The sequence below is a fragment of the Lontra canadensis genome, unplaced genomic scaffold (genome assembly GCF_010015895.1).
Source record: "Lontra canadensis isolate GAN:19392208 unplaced genomic scaffold, GSC_riverotter_1.0 scaffold117, whole genome shotgun sequence".
In the NCBI taxonomy this organism is placed as follows: Eukaryota; Metazoa; Chordata; class Mammalia; order Carnivora; family Mustelidae; genus Lontra; species Lontra canadensis.
In genome coordinates this window covers 2,734,619-2,752,047 of record NW_022631111.1, presented here as the reverse complement: position 1 = coordinate 2,752,047, position 17,429 = coordinate 2,734,619, and positions in this window count along the sequence as shown.

Here is a 17,429-nt window from a genome sequence, read left to right as displayed (position 1 = left end):
CACACACCCCTCTCATTGTACATGAAAACAAAGTGTCCCATCTTTGCACTGGTTTCTCAGCCTACTTCTGAGCATAGTAAGGACAAGCTCCTCCAGGGCGGAGTGGAGGGCAGGTGCCAAGATCAGGGCTTGGCGCCAAGCCCGCCCCTCTCTCAGGTCTGAGAGATGGGCTGAAAGGCGGGGAGATGGCAGAGGAGAGACAATGGACCCGGGACCCAGATGTCATGGCCACACCACCCCTGCCATCTGACCATCCCATCAGGACCCCACATTCCCCTCACCTCCAGCAAACCTCCTTAGCCCCCAGCACCCCCTTACCACCCACCCCAGAAGGGACCAGTCTCCTGCTCCCCAACCCTGGTGAGGGGACCCATCCACCCAATCCCCCAACTAGAAGCACCAGCCTCCAGACATCTCCTTCTCCTCCCCTACCTCATGTCAGTCACTCTCCAAGCCCTTCCAAGCCCCTCTAAACCCCTCCAAGCCCCCACAAGTCTCTCCTCCTCCCACCAGCCCCAATCCACTAAACAGGTCCCAGCTGCCCCACTCCCCACGACAGCCTCCGCTCCCCAACCTTGGCAGTTAGGCCACCCCTCCCTCACCTCTTCTACTGCATCCATTTTCTGCAGAATGTTCCAGAGGAGGCATGGGGTCAAGGGGGCCAGACCTGGCTCTACCACATGACAGCTGTGTGAACCCAGGCAAATTGTCCCACCTCTTGGGGCCTCAGTTGACCCATCTCCGAAACGGTGATGGTACAGCCAGTGTTGTGAGGACTGAAGGGTGTGCAGGGGGTCCCCAGTATTGGAAATGTCCCATCCCTCTCCCCTCATATCCCTGCACTCCCTCGGGTTCCCTTCTGCTAAGGCACGCTGGCAGGAACTCAGGTGGAGAAGGAACTTGAGCTAACTAATGGTCACCTTACGCAGTGATAAGAACACGGTGGGGCATTTGGGATCTCGTTCCACCTGAGGAAAAGAGAAGGGGCATTGGGGTGAAGTATACATCCCGTAAGGAGTGTAAGGACCTATTTAGCCAGAGGCTTCCATCAAGGTTAAAATGATAACGTTGTTTAACCCTTAAACTATCCCTGCTCCCCTTCCTCCAGGGGACTTACTTAAAAACAAGTCCCGGAAACCAGCCCCAGGTAGCAGAGCCCAGATACAACAATGGGTCAGGCCAGGTGGAGACATCCGATCAGTGGGGGGTTGCATACTGTCTCCCTAGTTACCAAGGAGTATGGGCCCAGCCCTTTGGGAGACTTTTGGGCGCCAATTCTAACGAGGGTGATAGGTTGGGTCAAATGTCTACTATAGGGTAAATTGTAATTCTATTGGTCACCTAGCATCACTGTGCAGCTTTCTCTGTGTGTTACAATCTCATTGGCCACCTGTGCGTGGCCAGGCCAAACCGCATGGCCTTTGCCCTTAAAAGCTAGTCTGTGAAACAGAGAAGGGTCGCCCTCTCTTGTAAGAGGTGCGTCCCCGAAGGTTCGGTCTGATTCTTGATGCTCGGCACGGAATAAAGCTTTGCTTGACCTTCGCTTTATATCAGTCTCGCCCCTTTAATCACGGACCCATTCTTGGGGGGACCTAACAAGGAGGAGCTCGCTTCTGGCTCTGTGGATCACAGTGCGCACACACCCACAGAAGGGAACCTGCTGGTGCGACGGGCCACAGGGCACATGGCTCCAAGGCAAGGCGCTGAGGGTCTCTCCAGCTGGGCGTGGAGCTATCCCACCTTCCCTGCCACAGACTACAAGAATGATGCCACGTGGGTGACGCCCAGGGACACAGACCGTGCACCCACCTCCCGCTGCTGGGAGAAGGGGTCAGAGACTCCGCCCAATCCTGGGCTGCAGGCTGGGGGGACTATGCAGTTATGGGTGCCCTTCTGTCTTTGAAGACCACCAACCGGAAGAGTGACCTGACTGGGGCTGTGCTTGAGGGAGTGCAACAAGGCATCAGTGCAAAGGCCGAGGCAGGGACTAGGGGTGAAGCCGTGTAAGCCAGGACTGGGGGCAGGGAGGACAGTGGACGCCACCCAACAGGGACACATTGAGAGAGGACCAGGAAGCATAGTGCAATTCGGGACTGGTCAGCCGGGCTAGCCCTGATCCGGTGGCTCTCAGACCAGAGTTTAGCCTAGTCTAAGCTAGTCGGAGAGAGGAGGTAGGGGAGACAGACAGACAGGGAATGAGGGCCCATTCCAGAAGCAGTGCTGAAGGACCGGAAGGAAAGACTTATGGTTCAGAGGAAATGACTTCACGATGGAGAAACGAGCCGTGTTAGGACGTGTGCCTCTGCTGGGGCGGTGGGGGATGGGGGATGGGGACAGACGGCAGGTACCAACGATGAAGGACACCAAGAAGTAAGAATTGCCACGAAGCATGAGGCATGAAGAGTGTCCGAGACAGAGCTGGAAAAGGCTCGAGGATAAGGAAAGGCGCAGACTCTGGTCAGTTGTTTCAGGACAGAAAAAGTTAGGAAAACACTGCCCTGGGTTATTTGCCTCCTACACAACCAAGGTATTCTCCAAGGTTAGTGAGAGCTGGCATGAAGCCCCAGGCCACACCATCTTGCTCTGTTTTATTACCTTTACATTGCCTCAGAAGAGCTCGCTCCATCTGGTCGTGGCTGTTAAAAATGTGCTTGGCTTTCTTCTTCAAAATAAAACCCCAATCAAGGGATGAAAGAAAGTGCTTTGGAGCCAGGCCAGGGAACCGCTGCACACAGGTGGGGATAGAGGAGGGCCAGAGATGATTGAGGGGAGGAGGGCAGAGGGGGGCTACCGAAGGCTGGGGCAGGTGATCTGGCTGACATAAGCACCCCTATTAATGAACGAGAGAAGCCAAAGGATGTCTTTCAGTGCTCAGACCCAGCGAGGATCTGTAATTTAGGGTGCACAGAAGGAGTGGTCGGGGAGCAAGGGAGAAGAGGTGTGAAAGTATACAACAGGAAGCACACAGCTACTTTTAGCTAGGTAACAAGAGACTGTATTAAAAGTCTGCTTTGAAATTTTAAGCAGCATATGGTCACAGCATCGTTGTGTGCAAGCAGGTTTCCTCTGCCTGCTCACTCCTGAACTACCCAAGGCCAGGCTAGGTGGCGGCAGGGCCGGGAAGGTGGGCCCCCTGCCCAGCCGTCATGGTCGGGGCAGCCACAGGCATCTCCCAAGAAGCCACGCCCACGTGGTTCTACTGTGGTACAAGGACAAAATGCCCTGAGTGCGAGATGGTTTCCCATGACCTCCCACCCACCAGAGCAGAAGGTACGAAAACAACTGTGGGGTCCAGCTCATAGGTCATGGTCATGGCCAGAACTCCCTCCAACGGCCCGAGCGCCCGCCAGTCATGCGTCCACCGCCCGGCTGTCTCAGACCTCTGAGGTCAGCTTGTTTGGGCTAGGAGGAGCAGTCCTTGAAGGAAAGGCCATCCTGTGTGAGCACGGCAACCGGGGCACACGGCAGCAGCCACCGAAGCGGGGCTGGGATGTTTCTTAAACTCAAGGTCTGGGTGCCCTTTGGGACCAGGCAGGAGGGCACACATTCCTGCCCATCCGGCCCCCTTGGAGCCCTGCTCCTGTTTCCCCAAGGAGGAAGACTCCGCGGAGGGGTGAGGGCTGCCCTTTCCATTCCAGATCCTTTCTCTGTCAACAAAACTGACTGTGGGAAGAGTATTGCTATAAATTACAATACAAATTGATTAATGCCATAAAAATGTGACTGAAACCACCGGCCCTTGCAAACAGTGGGGCTTATGTTGTCTGCTCAGCTCCCTGAAGGAACATTGCCCTTAAGAATTTGTGTATTGTTCACCCTTTTTCTTGGCACACACACAAAATCCAAAGCCTATAATAATGCAGGTCATTAAACCAAACAACTGCATTTGGACCTTTTTCAAGGGAGTGATTCAGGCAAGCGCTTTCCTCACGGAATCAGTTTACATTCGGGGTGTTATCAGATGCTACCCTCCACTGAAAAGCCGGCGAAGACCAGCTCCGCGGTGTTTTCTTGGTAAAACAGACTTTTCCGTGGCCACTAGGTGGCGCTACCTGTTTACCAAAGCGGGCAGCTGTAGCCTGGGCGCCCCTCGGACGCAGGGAAGTGTCCGTCTCTTGTGCGCAGAAATACACACGGGAGGGAGGGGACCATTCTGGGAGAAGCAGCCGCAAGTTCTATTCCGAGGAATAAAACTACCCCATGTGGCCGGAAAGGACTCCATCCCTGCTGTATTTGAGGAACCAGAAGGAGGGGTTGTAGGAGAGCCCCTTCAGACCCGCGCCTGCCAGCGGGTCCCTGTGCCCTGGGAGTCTCAGGCTGAGGACCAGCCCCGGCTCTGCCCACTAACTGTGCTGTCTGCCCTCCCTGGGTCACTGTGGCCATGATCCCAAGTACCAAGAAACGGGGCTGACGTCGGCCTGGCCCGCGAATAGGTCTGTTGGGAAGACCCAACAACCCCAAGAATGTGAAAGCACCCTGAAAAGATAGAACATGCCTCCAACATATACTATTATATTGTTAGTTATTATCAGAAAACAGACTGGTAAGCTGAAGAGGGGGCATATGACAATGACAGATGCAAGATAAGTCATCTTGCAATCTCAGGTTATCTGCTGCTTTTTAATATACCTTCTCTCTGATCAAACTCATTTCTTGTTTTAAAATTTGATTTTTTTATTTGATAGAGAGAGAGAAATCAAGCAGGGGGAACAGGAGAGGGAGAAGCAGACTCCCCACTAAGCAGGGAGCCCGATGCAGGGCTCGATCCCAGGATCCTGAGGTCTTGACCTGAGCCTAAGGCAGTCGCTTAACGGACTGAGCCACCCAGGCACCCCAGCATGTTCACTATTCTTATCAAACTATTTTTAACTATATATGTCAAAACTTTTTATAGCTGCAGAAAACAGAATGCTGGGTATTTAAGAGCAAGCTACTGAAAATGGATTTAATGTAAGTGTTAAAATCAGTATAGAAAAGTCAGTGAAGTGTGCTATTTCCGATTCTGAGGAGATGGAACATGAAAAAAGCTTAAAGAGCATCCAAAGAATGTCAATTTAAATCATGAAACAGGAGTGCCTGGGCGGCTCAGTCGTTAAGCATCTGCCTTTGGCTCAGATCATGATCCCAGGGTCCTGGGATCGAGTCCCACATCAGGCTCCCTGCTCAGCGAGGAGTCAACTTCTCCCTCTGCCCCTCCTACTGCTCATGTTCTCTCCCTCTCTCTCTCTCTTTCTCTCCCAAATTAAAAAAAAAAATCTTTAAAAAAATGCAAAATAAACCATGAAACAAAAGATCCAAAGTACCTACTTAACTAGGGAAAGTGAATCTTATGAGTAGCTTACAGGTTTTACTGTTACAATTTTTGCTGCTGTATGAGCTCAAGCAAGTTCCTGCCCTTCTCCGAGTATCGGGCTACAGCCTTGGTGCCTTAAGTCCGCAATGTTGATGAGGCTCTGGAGTAAGACCAGAGGCAATTAGCCTGTAGAGGCCACCAGCTCTAAGCTGGGTAAACTTGCCCACTTCTGCTCCCAGATGGGTGGAGAACTGGCCCAAAAGAAGCCCTGCTGACCTGTTGTGAGGTCTGCTCTGCACTGAGGGTAACTAGCCCACTGAGGTTGTGAAGCCTGAGGGGGGCCCCTAGGATCCCCACCTCCTGCTGCTCACACCTACCCTCCAGTGTGGACGGGTGCTGTGACTTTCTTCTACGCAACCCAGTATGGCTATCACTCCTGTGATGACTGGACATTGTGATCGCCACGACCTATGGCTTGCTGGTCTTGAAGAAGCTAGCTGTCATGTGAATGCCGATGGAGGGGGCCACATGGCAGGGAACCACAGGAGGCCCGGGGAACTGAGGACAGCCTCCAGCCAACAGCCACCAAGGAAATGAAACTCACTTCTATGGCCTCAAGGAAACGAGTTCCGCCAATGACCTGTAGGAGATCAGAGGGGGGTCTTCCACTGTTGAGCCTCCAGATGAAAACGTAGCCCAACTGGCCCCTGGACTGCAAGCCTGTGACATCCTGAAGAGAGGCCCCAGCTGAGCTGCCCCCGTGCCCTAACCCATGGGATTTGTGAGGTAATAAATGTATGCTTTCCAAGCCACTCAGTTTGTGCCGCACCAGACAACTCATAGACCCACCCATCAAGGGTGTCCAGCATTAGAAGCTGAAGCTGAGCTGCACAAAGAGCCAGTCAGTGCTGGAGAAGGCAGAGGAGATGCAGCAGATGTAGCACAGAGAGGGGCTGTTGGCAGGAGGGGAGCACCAGCGGTCGGTCACGACAGCGCGTTGCCCAGAGTGAGGAGGACTCCAGTTCTGTGCGGGGCTGGCCCTCCACGTACACCTCTCCTGCTGACGTCCTCCCGTCTCTCCCCAAAACCTGCTCATCAACCTGTGGTTCATATCTCAGATGGTGCCCCCACAGCCTCGAGGTGTCCCCACAAGCAGAACGCCAGAAGTCATGGATTCCGCACCCCCTCAGCCCCCAACCCATCCCCAAGTGGTTCTGATTTTACCTCTGAAAATGATCTCAACTGCAAACCCTTCTCTGTTTCTCCTTGGCCACTCCCCAGTTCACAAAAAGCTCTCAGTCAACAGCAAGAGGCTAATCGATCCCACTCTCTCCAGTGTTACACCCCCTTGTAAAACACCACGCGTGGAGAGAAGGATCCATTGTGTACCATCTTACTCTGCATCTATGATAGCCTAAGCATGGCTCACAGATTTATACACACACACTCACTAAATCTTTCCAAAGACCCTAAAAAGAAAAGTGCCATTATCCCCATTTTAGAGATGAGAAAATGATGCCCGGAAATATTTAAGAACATATCAATGGGCACAGAAATTCATTGCTAAGCGAAGACAGGAAGCTGCTCCATTCAAATCCTTCTTTCCACTAGCCACCCTCGAGCTATGAACAATCCTTATGGCTGGGCCTGGAAGCTTCTGTGGTCCTGTCCTCAAGGATGGGGTCCCACAGGCAGAGGAGAGGAAGGACGGGTTTGGTCTGGTGTTTCCTGGACGCCCTTGTCTGACAGCAGCATCAGCGTGAGCCACTCCAAACCAATCTGACAGGTCTCTCCCCGAAGAGCCCCTGTCCACGCTGTGACCTCCAGACGCTCGCCACCACCTGGCCTCTCCGTTTTCCCATCAGGAAGGTAGAACCTTTTGGAGTTCCCTATATGCAGCTGGTCACATCCTTGTTCTGATTTTGTTCCTATTCTTTATTTGTCTTAAACTTCCTCTTTTCTTTGCCTGGTTGGCTCTCTCCTTTTTCATCCTTCAAGACTCATCTCATCTCTACCTCTTCCGAGCAGCTTTCCTTCCCCTCCCAGACCACGTTATTTATTCCCTCACCATTCTGCAAAACACGGACTGCACACTGCTAGCACGCGCAGTCATGTGGTTGATTACACAATAGCATGGTGGCCGTGCGCACACTGCAGCTTACAACCGGACTCTAATTGGTGTCCATGCCCCCTTGTCCATGTCCAAGCCCCTTGAGGGCAGCATTGTTTTTCTTTTCCATCCACAGTGCTTAGCCCAGAGCTCAGGACAGAGTAGGGTGTTAGTTGAAGTGATGTGTTCAGTCCAGGAGATGCAGCAGCAGCCCTCAGTGCCACAGCCCTGGGACTCTGTAAGCTGATTAAAGGCAAGGCTCGTTTCATTCACGGTGCAGCCCTACCATCACCCACTTCAACCCCCACCTGGCACAGGAGTTTATACAGACAGCTACTGGACAAACACCTGTCGCATAACGGGCTCTCCCCAGCCTACCCATGAGCCTGCTGGGCTCCCGCCCTCCTTCTGGGAAGGAGAGTCCAACAGTCATCCCCATCCACGTGGACTGTGGGGCCGTACCTCCTAGGGGACATCTAGAAGCCCCTGGATGCCAATAAGCGTGTCTGGGAGCATTCGGAGTACACCAGACAGAGGCAAAAGAATGACCCCTAGTGGTCCTCGCTGGCTTTGTTCAAGTGTGAAGCGCCAGGACCCAGGAGAACGTGTTCAGTCGGGAAAGATGCGGACATTCGAAGACTCTACCCTTGAGAAAGAGAGCTGAATGACATCCGACGGTTCCGACGATCACAGCAGAATAAACAGCTACAGAAATGCATAGTGAATAGGAACAAACCTCCTTGTTAATGGTTAAAGTACACATCTAAGGCAGCAGGGACTAGAACACATTTCATCAATGTTTTAAAGTCTATGAAATTTTCAATTTAAAAAATGCCTTAAGGGGTTCAGTTGGTGAAGCCTCTGCCTTCAGCTCAGGTCATAATCTCGGGGTCCTGGGTTAGAGACCCACATCGGGCTCCCTGCTCTGTGGGAAGCCTGCTTCTCCCTCTCCCTCTGCCCCTCCTCCCGCTTGTGCACTCTTTCTCTCATGCTTTCTCAAATAAATGAATAAACTCTTTAGAAGAAATAAAAATTTAAATATGCCTTGAGAAGCTCTGACGAACATTCCAAACGATGTATACCGACAATGCGTATATCATTGTGTATATTTCTTAAAAGGCATGTTTTTAAATGACACTTATCTTTAAAAAAAAAAAAAAAAAAGTCCTCCCCTAGAATCACCAGTATTTTGCAATAAGAGAATTTGCAAGAAATGTCCTCAAACCAGGGCTCCGGCTCTACGAAAACCATCCCGCAGGTCTGCTTGGCCAGCATATGCCCTCTCTCCATCCACTCTCAGAACTTCCTCCCTTGTGCAGTCTTCCGCCAGAGACACTGGTTAGAGCAGAAGTTCAGAACTGACCAACTGGGTCTTATTATGTTCGTTTTCTGATTTGATTGTCTTTGTTTGCTTTAGTGGAAAGAGGGTGGCCCTTCTTTTTCTGATGGACACGCAGAGTAGGAAAAGAAACAAACAACAAAAAAATACCTTAGTTCCTTTTGTGAAACAGAAATTCCACCAGAATTTTCTCCCTGAATTAGCTCAGAAAGAAAGTTTATAGCGATCTTTCGTGGTAACAGTAACATGTTAGTACGTCCCAGGGCCTCTGAAACAGGCTGAAACATCGTCTTCCCAAGACCTAGACACTCGAGTTCAAGCACTCACACGTGTGGGGCCACCCTGGCCTAGCTGCTCCCCAGCACACTTCGCCCATGACTTAACCCCGGACCCGCCAGATGTAAAATTCAGGGAAGGCGCCCTGAGCCTTCTGCAGAGCAAACCCTCCCTCCCTCTGGATTAGGTGCCCACAAAGTCTACACCATCAGCAAAGCAGTAAAGCCTGCCGAGCTCCAGGAAGAACTCTCGTAAGTGTCAGGCTTACACGTACTCAGCACAGCCTCCTTGCACACCTTTTAGGGCAGGCCCCCTGCTGGTTACTCTTACAGTTCGGCGCGTACATGTCACACGTAATGTTCCAGGAAGGACCTGAAGGAAACGTCCGTGCTTAAACTGGCTTTGCAGTCCCTTCCCTCTTTGATATTTAAGTTTCTTCATCCCAGAAGCTGGAAAGATTTCTAGAAAGTTCTTTATAAAAAGCAGCCTGGTGATGGGAGCCATGGCGCTCTGTCACAGTTTTTGTCAATTTCCTGTGAAACAACTTACGGCACTGGTGTCCCCATCCAAAGACAGAGGCTGGCAGGGCAGCTCCATGGAATGTGCTGAGCCAGCTGACACAGGGAAGCGGGGCTGGGGGGGACCCTAGCCCCGCCCGAGAGGGTGGTCTGTGGGAAAGTGGAGCAGAGACAGTGAAGGCAGGGGGCAAGGCGTTACCGACAGGATGCCAAGGAAAGAGAGTCGGTATCCAGAGCAGGGGACAGGAGAGGCCTTCTGAGGTGAGCACATGGGAGGCCGAGAAGGGGTGAGGCTGCCGCGTCCCCTCAGAGGGAGGAGCACCTTTCCAGGGTGGTGGCCCTGCGAGGATGCCTGGAACTTTATGAGCCGTGTACCGACTCTTCACAGTGTCCTGAGGAAGTCACTGCAGCCATCTCTGTGTTATGGATGTGGCCCACTCACAAAGCTAACATGGGGCAGAGCCAAAATTCAAATGGAGGGGCGCCCGAGTGGCTCAGTCTATTGAGCGTCTGCCTTCAGCTCTGGTCATGACCCCGGGGTCCTGTGATGGAGTCTGGCGTTGGGCTCCCTGACCAGCAGAAGTCTGCTTCTCCCTCTGCCTCTGCCCCTCCCCCCGCTTGTGTTCGATATATATATATATATCTCTCTCTCATGCTCTCCCTCTTTCAAATAAATAAATTATTTTTAGAAAAATTTTTAGGGGCATCTGGGTGGCTCAGTTGTTAAGCATCTGCCTTCGGCTCCTAGTGTCCTGGGATCAAGTCCCACATCGAGCTCCCTGCTCAGCGGGAAGCCTGCTTCTCCCTCTCCCACTCCCCCTGCTTGTGTTCCGTCTCTCGCTGTGTCTCTCTCTGTCAAAGAAATAAAATCTTTTGTTTTTTTAAGAAATAAAATCTTAGAGAGAGAGCGAGCCACCACTTGATAAAGAAATTTTAGTTAAGTACTTCATCAAGTCGACATGACTTTATATTTGTGCTTTTTAACTCCGTTTAGCCAACACTTGAGATCCTACAATGGGCCGAAAACAGTAGGAGGCCTGGAGACTGAGCTGAAGAGCCCGGGGTCTGTGTGCTCCCAGGACTTGCTGTGCCTTCCAAAGAGCACACAGAGAAGCAGCAGGTACCCGTGTGAAGGGCTGGTAAGGAATATCCAGGAAAGCCACCAGGAAGTGGATCCCTTGGCATGTTTTGGGACTGGTGGGCAGGTGGGAGGTGTGGAGGCAGGAAAGTCCTGGGGACGATAGTGGGGAGGCTGAAGGTAGGCAGAGTGCTGGGTCCAGGCCTAATCCTGCAACTTCAGGACATTCGGGGTTGAAGAGATGATCAGATCTGGACTTTAGAAAGATAATTATTCGTCAACAAATCTGATTTTTTTTTTTATAAGAGGACAAGGAGGAGGGGGGAAGGTGGAGGAGGGGGAGGAGGAGGAGGCAGAGGAGGAGAATGAGAATGGGCAAGAGTGAAGCCAGTAAAGGAATGAGACCCAGAACATTCCGAGGCTCAGGGAAAACCAGGAGAAAGTGAAGACAGGAACACATGAGCAAAACTTGAAAAAGGCCTCTGATTTTGCAGGAAATCAGAAACTCCTATTTTTGAGAGGAAATCACTGGTGACTTTGCCCCAGACAGCCTGGCAGAAATGGAGATGACGATAGGGCATTTTTCGCGTTTCTAAAACACGAGGCTCCCTCTCCTGGGCATGAAGTAAATAATAAAAATAAAAATAATAATAATAATAATAATAATAGGTTTTACCATTGAAGATGAAAAGGAAAAAAATGGGTAATGTTTTTCTATACCTACACAATCCAAGCATCTCTGCAGAAAAGAAAACAAAACCTATCCACACACCAAACGCAATTTACCCCCAGTAAAGGGCACAATCCACACAGCAGGAGCTGAGAGACGGCCAATCACATTTGAGGGTGCTGCCATTCATCAGAGCCCTTCAGGAAGCTGCACCCCAGAGCCTCCATGATCAGGACACTATCCCCAGCACCCCACTGGCTGCCCACCTCTTCGGGACACCTGAGACCCCTCCCCATGAGCTGAGAACCAGGCCGCAGCTGGGTGTTTAGCTGTGCTGAGCTGAGGAAGCTTCCTGGGCCCTAGCGTCACCCTCCCTTGGCCCGCTCACCAAAGGCAGCCGGTGACTCAGCAACGTCAGGACCAGCCGTCATTTACATATTTTACCACAGGTTTAAAATAAGGATACCAGCACATTTGCTTTCACTGGGTCAATCAGATTTTAGGAAAGCTTTTCCGGTCGCACCTCCTGAAAATACACAGGGATTATGTGGTGATTTAGCCCTTAAGAAGTTAATCAGGTTACCCTTTTGATTGCTGTGGCACACTCACCTTAAGATGCATTCGGTTTAAGTACTCGAAATAATGAAGCTTTTTAAAATTTTTTTTTTTTTTAAAGATTTTATTTATTGATTTGACAGAGAGAGATCACAAGCAGACAGAGAGGCAGGCAGAGAGAGAGAGGAAGGGAAGCAGGCTCCCTGCTGAGCAGAGAGCCCGATGCGGGGACTCGATCCCAGGACCCCGAGATCATGACCCGAGCCGAAGGCAGCGGCCTAACCCACTGAGCCACCCAGGTGCCCCGCTTTTTAAAATTTTTTTAAGGTTTTATTTATTCATCTGAGAGAGAGAGGGTGAGAGAGCACAAATGGGGGGAGGGGCAGAGGGCAAAGCAGGCTCCCCCGATGAGTAGGGAGCCCGATGCAGGACTCTGATCCCAGGACCCTGGGATCCTGACCTGAGCCAAAGGCAGTCGCTTAACCGACCGAGCCACGCAGGCGCCCCATTAAGCTTGTTTTAAAATATAAAGTTGACAGAAGCCAACTTTCCTAAGGATTTTGGGACTCCAAAATTGTTTAGATGCCTGGCCCTTCCTCTATGTGTCAGGAGAAGATGTTGCAGCAAGAGAGTAAGAGACGAGATGATGCACAAAAGCAATTCTGTCCTCCTGGCAGCAGAACCTTCATTCCTGCTCAGGCCTAACGATGCGGACGCTTTTTAGCGTGGGTGGGGAATTCTCCTCAGACGGGCCATGCTACCGAGTTCCTCAGACACAGCCAAGGGCTGCGTTCTACTGCCAATGAACACATGACGGCACTGCAGACACTACTACCGGTACAACAGAATATCTAGCTTGGTGGCACATGTGTGAGTGAGTAGAAATGAACAGTTAGCAACACTACAAAGCTAGAACACACTCTAGCTTTGAAATTAGACAAAAACAGGAGGAAGGCAAGTGGTATCAGAGGAAGTATCTTTTTTCAGAGAGAAGTTTCACCATAAACCCAAGGGCCCAAATCAGTTTTAAAAATTTTTTACGTTCATGGGGTACCTGGGTGGTTCAGTCAGTTGAGCATCTGCCTTGGGCTCAGGTCATAATCTCAGGGTCCTAGGATCAAGCTCCACATCTGGCTCCCTGCTCAATGGAGAGTCTGCTTCTCCCTCTGCCCCTCCCCCTGCTTGTGGTCTCCCTCGCTCTCTCTCAAATAAATAAAATCTTACAAAAATAAAAATTTTTTTAAATTCTTTCCAAAATCCTCAAGAAGTGAAACTTAGATAGTTACTCATAAAAAAGAAGTTGGGTAGTCGGTATCAGCAATAGGCATTTTTAAAACCAGCATTGCCTGGGACCAAGACAGTGGACAGACTGTAAATTGGCCAACCGGATACACCTAAACCTGATGACAAAACAGATCTACATGATCCACTAACAGCACGAGTAAATCCACTCAGATCTCTTGACCAGATTAACTAGGAGAACAAAGTCAACCACATCTCTAAAAAGATCGGACAAACTAGAAATCACTGCTTCATTCAGCAGTTTTATCTTTTCACACCCAAGAAATGAAAGACAAAAAACTGAACAAAATCAGGGCAGGCTTAGGGAAAATCCACGATTCCCTCACTTTAAAATTGAATGACAAAAAAGGAAGTAAATATGAAATAAAAATAAAACAAAATAAAGTTGGGGGGAGCCTGGGTGGCTCAGTGGGTTAAAGCCTCTGCCTTCGGCTCAGGTCATGGATCGAGCCCTACATCGGGGGTCTCCGCTCAGCAGAGAGACTGCTTCCCCCTCTCTCTCTGCCTGCCTCTCTGCCTACTTGTGATCTCTGTCTGTCAAATAAATAAATAAAATCTTAAAAAAATAATAATAAAGTTGGTGGCAGAAGACAACCAGCCAGACCCAGGTCTGACCCCACATGATGAAGTCCACACCTCTGTAGAACAGGGATTGCCACAGACCCCCTCGTTGAGGATGAGTCCTACAGAGGCTCAGATCAATGGTTTCACTCTACCCCTCGTGCAATGCTGATCTGCCAAAAAAAGGAAATAGTAAATACTTGTGAAAATGAGAATAGGTCAAAATGGAAGAGTCAGCTCAAATGTCAGTCCCCTCTGTTTCCTGACACCTGCCTTCAAGTCCTAGTCAAGAAAGACTCCAATGGCTAAGAGAATGAGAGAGGGACACTAAGTGACGCAGAAGTTTGACCAAGTTCTGGAAGCTGCACCCCAGAAGGGCACTGGTAGATGGAAAAAGAGGAAAGAAGGGGCTATGGAGAGGAGGGGCTGACTGCCCAGCCAGAGCCCCGAATCTGCAGACTGAGCAGCGGGCATATGCAGCGTGGCTGCAAACAGTGAGTTTACTCGGAGGTATGCTGGCCACAGTCCGCCCTGCTCCTGCAGGCAACATAGCCTCTCCCTGCTCAGTGGGGAGCCCGCTTCTCCCTTCCTCCCTCTGCCTGCCACTCTGCTTACTTGTGCTTTCTCTCTGTCAGATAAATAAATAAAATTTAAAAGAGAAAGAACAGAAGAGAGAGAAAAACTGGTTAAAAATTAAACAAAGGTAACTCTGGGAATAGAACTTTCTGAAGATCTAACATCCTCAGAAAGTCATACTATAGGGGTGCTGGGGTGGCTCAGTCAGTTGAGCATCTTTCTGTCAGTTTCAGTGCAGGTCATGATCTCCTGGTTGTGAGATCGGGCCCCGCCCACTGGGGAGCCTGCTTGAGACTCTTTCTCTTTCTTTCTCTCTCTCTCTCCCCACTCACACCCCCCACCCCCGCCTTAATTAATTAAAAATCTTTTTTTTTTTTTAAGTCATGCTATTGCATCCATGAGGCCAAGAACAGTTGCTAGGAAAAAGGAACAATTAGAGACAAAGAAAGCTTTTGTTCACACAAACACACAAATAATGAGTTAGAAAAGAAAAGCTGATTGCTCTGGTCTAAGAGGGCAAAGGATTTCGTGTTTGGTCACTGCTGAATCTTGAGAACCTCCAACAGTGTTTGGCAAATCACAGGTGATGAAAAGAGAGGGAGAGGGAGGGCGGCTCTGGGAGAAAATAAACCTGGAACACCCAGGAAGAGATGGTGCAGATAAGCATCTAGGTGGTCCAAAAGCAGAGAACAGGAGTTCTGGAAAGAAAGCACAGAAAACAGAGGGGTGCCTGGGTGGCTCAGTCAGTTAAGCATCTGCCTTCGGCTCAGGTTGTATCTCAGGGTCCTGGGATCAAGCCCTGCATCAGGCTCCCTCCTGAGCAGGGAGCCTGCTTCTGTCTCTGCCTCACCTTGCTCGTGCTCTCCTGCTCTTTCTCCCTCTCTCAAATAAATAAATAAAATAAAAAGCAAAAGCAAGCACAGAAAAACAGAAGAGAAGGATTATTCAAAGAAATTTCAGAAATCCATTTCTAGAGCTGAAGAGAAGTGAGTGTCCACTGAAAGATGCTGAGTGCCAGGAGGGATGAACAGGAAAGACCCATATTCAGATCCATCAAGGTGCTGTTTGGACACTACAGATAAAGAGAGGATCCTCTACAATTCCAGAGGAGGGGGGAGCAGAGTGCCCAGTACAAAGGACGACAAGCAGAACAAGACCAGTTTTAACAGGAACCATAGGTGCTCAAAGACAATGAAGCAAAGCCTCCAAGTTCCAAGGGAAAATTATTTTGAGCTGAGAATTCCATGCCAAGCCAAACTAGCAATTAAATAAAGGGCAAAGGTAACAAGACTTTCATACAGTGAAACACTCCAAAGGCTTACCTCTAATGCACCCTTTCTGAAAATGTTCTCCCGCACGAGTTAAAAACTAATAAAGGAAGCTATGGGAGACTCAGGAACCTGGAATGGACCCAAGTGTCTGTGCAAACCAGCCTCCATACACCAGTTGTGGGGAGGACCTAGAAAGTCGTGGGTCCACATTAAACAGGGCAATCCGTACGCTCTACGCGGAAGGTCTTCCAAAGAACAATGGAATCAGATCCCAAGCAACAAAAGACAGTGGCACTGGGGAAAGAGACTATATTATTATCCTCTCCACCAGGAAAAAGCAATCAAACTTCAGGAAAAATGAGTTGTGGGCAGGGGACACTCCAAGGAGGAAGCAAGCTAGAATGTGGAGTGACTCAGGCAACTGAGGGGGGTGACCACGTGACCGGACACTAAGGCCGCTCTCCTTTGTGTGGTGTCACCAGAACTGCTTAGCCTGAAGGAAGAGGCCATCACCACATGGTGTTTGGCCCAGCAATGAGTCATATTTACGTAAGTCACCGTAATCAAATTGTTGTTGACTGGTATTCAACTTTTAAAAGTAATCCACAGATAAAGCCAGGAACCTTGAGTGATGGTCACAGAATGGAATGTTCATGTCATCGACCTTGACAATACAAAAGTGAAAGGTGTCACAGAGAAGGAAGAGGTAGGCGGGGGTCAAGAGATAAAAGGCAGGCGTGTTAATATCCTCACCTTTCAGAGTGGGGAGCCAAGAGATGCTGTCAAGTGTTGCGTGAATAATAAATAAGTATTATGGTTTTTTATATTTATTAAAATATGAAATTAAAATTAAAAAAAATTTATATTTATTAAAACAAATAACATAGTTTTAAAAGGTGTAACTGTCACCAAGAGAGGAATTAAAAGAATCCTATGACTGTCAAAAATGGAGTAGGGGTAAGGGACACAAGGGAGCTACACCCTCATCTACCACAGCAAGTCGTCTCCGGGGAAAAACTAAGGTCGAAAACCAAGAAATCATGGCCTAAGAACAGTATTGAGAAACTTGGGAGTACCTACTGAATGATTTGAGAATAGAAATGGTGTGGAATCTGACTTTTGGGGAAGAGGGCTGGAATAGGAAGACTGGGACTAGAGCTTCCACTACAAACACTTCTAGACCATTAGAATTTTGAAGCACATGCAGTTACAATTTTGATTAAATAATTTTAACATATTTTTAAAATAAAAATATCTACATCAAGTTCACTACAACATTAACCATATATATGTGTATTTTCCCCACTGTTACTACTTACCATTGTTCAGCTTCTATTGTATTGTAAGCTTCTAGACTAACAGAGGTGAATTCTGTATTTCAACTGCCATTGAAGTTTACATTCTGTAATTCCCCTAACTCAAACATGCAGTTTTTCCCACACCTTTATGTCACCGGAGTCAGGATGGGCTCACTTAATTGGTATGTTCTTTTTCTTAGTGGTATATAAATTATGGTGACATCTTGCAATTAATGGCGTCTTGCATTTGATGAAACAGGATACTTTAGCAAATTACATGTCTAGATGTTTTTCCCCTACGTCATGTTATGAAACCATAAACTGCTACATCTTTTCTACTACTCAGCCCCTCCCTCATTCTACTCCAGCCATATGATCTTTGGGGTCTTTTCCTGAACATCATTGGGCCTTTGGACCTCCTGTTTGCAAGGCTGGGCACCTGGCTTCAAGGGCAGGCACTCTCAGCTTAAATGTCACTCCCCCAAGAAGTCTGTTGACCATGCGGTCAAAATCAGCTCTACTGCCCAGAAACACTTGCTATCATATTACCTGGTTTATTTACATCAAAATGCTTACCCCAAT